General features: G+C 53.2%; 1 protein-coding gene across 1 annotated transcript in view; it reads left to right on the top strand.

The window, feature by feature from the left end:
- WIZ (WIZ zinc finger) overlaps window positions 1-1,225 on the top strand; it is a 74,044-nt gene that overhangs the window by 20,351 nt on the left and 52,468 nt on the right.

Below are 1,225 nucleotides of genomic sequence, written 5' to 3'. Positions count from 1 at the left end.
AGGACAATCCCCAAGATGGACTGCATGTGGCAGGGGCTGAGGCTCAGCCTTTGTCCCACCTCCGTGTCCCTTTTGTTTCTCCACCTATTTTATTCCCCGCGCCCAACTTCTCCTTTCTTTTTAATCCCTTCTTCTGCGTCCCCTCTCCATCCTTTTCCCCTTCCCCCTCTGGTCTTGACGTGCAAGAATCGCTGTCACGGGCCAAGAGCCTCTTTTGATTCATCCCTCCGAGCACCATTAAGGAGCTCTTAAAGTTGAGTTTGCTCCCGGGAAAGGCTGATCCCAACGCTCGGAGATCCCCTCCCCTCTCCAGCATCCACGTGCACGATCCAATTATACTTTTTTAATATATATATATATATTTATTTAATTTTTTTCCTGCTGGAATGAAACTCAAGAGCCCACTTGAGCCCGGAGTCACACATAAGAGCCCGGGAAAGGATGCTTGCAGCCGTGTTTGCCTCCACTCCTGTCGCCACCCGATGCCGTTGGGAAATCGAGGAGCAGGACATGGTGTTCCCAGGGCGGAGGTGGGCTCAGCGCCCGCTTGCCCACACAAGGAACGACCCTGGGGGAAGGTTCTGGCTTGTCCCGACAGCTCAGCGCTTGCTGATCCCGTGGGGCTGTAGGTTGTTGGTATTTTTTTCTTCCTGAATATGCTCTCAGAAAATAATGAAATGGTAGGAAGAAGCCACGGGGTGTGACGGTGACCAGTGCTGCGTGTGTTGGGAAGTTGTCCCTATCCGTGTCTACACCCTGGAGTGGTTTGGGGACAACCCATCCTTGGGTCGGCAGTAATTTGGATTTTAATTGCTGTTGGGGAATAACGATGCTCGCCTGTTCCGCTGGATCCCCCTCCGTCATGCCGAGAAGAGCCTGGGTTTGGGGCGCCACTGCCCAGAGGGTGATGTCTGGCTTAAATGACTTGAAAAAAGGGATTATCTCAAGCTGCAGGGCTCCATCCGTGACTCAGTTTCCCCTTGCACCCTCAACAAAATCCCACTGTTGTGGAGGGAGGGATGAATCCCACTTTTGTGGAGGGAGGGATGCGGGGCCGTGCGCTTGGCTCCCCTTGCAAAATGGGGAGAAATCCAGTGGGATTGGGGATGGTGGGAGCCCTGCGGTGAGTCTTTTCGCACGCTCATGGAGTGTATCCTTGTAGATGTCCTTGGTCCTGGCCTCTGAGATGTTGCCACCTTCGTCATCGTTAAAGCAAAGCTCGTTA

This window comes from Egretta garzetta, unplaced genomic scaffold, assembly GCF_000687185.1.
Source record: "Egretta garzetta isolate BGI_Z169 unplaced genomic scaffold, ASM68718v1 scaffold576, whole genome shotgun sequence".
NCBI classification, from domain to species: domain Eukaryota; kingdom Metazoa; phylum Chordata; class Aves; order Pelecaniformes; family Ardeidae; genus Egretta; species Egretta garzetta.
Note: the sequence above shows the minus strand (reverse complement) of the source record. Positions and strands in the feature narration are given on the sequence as shown.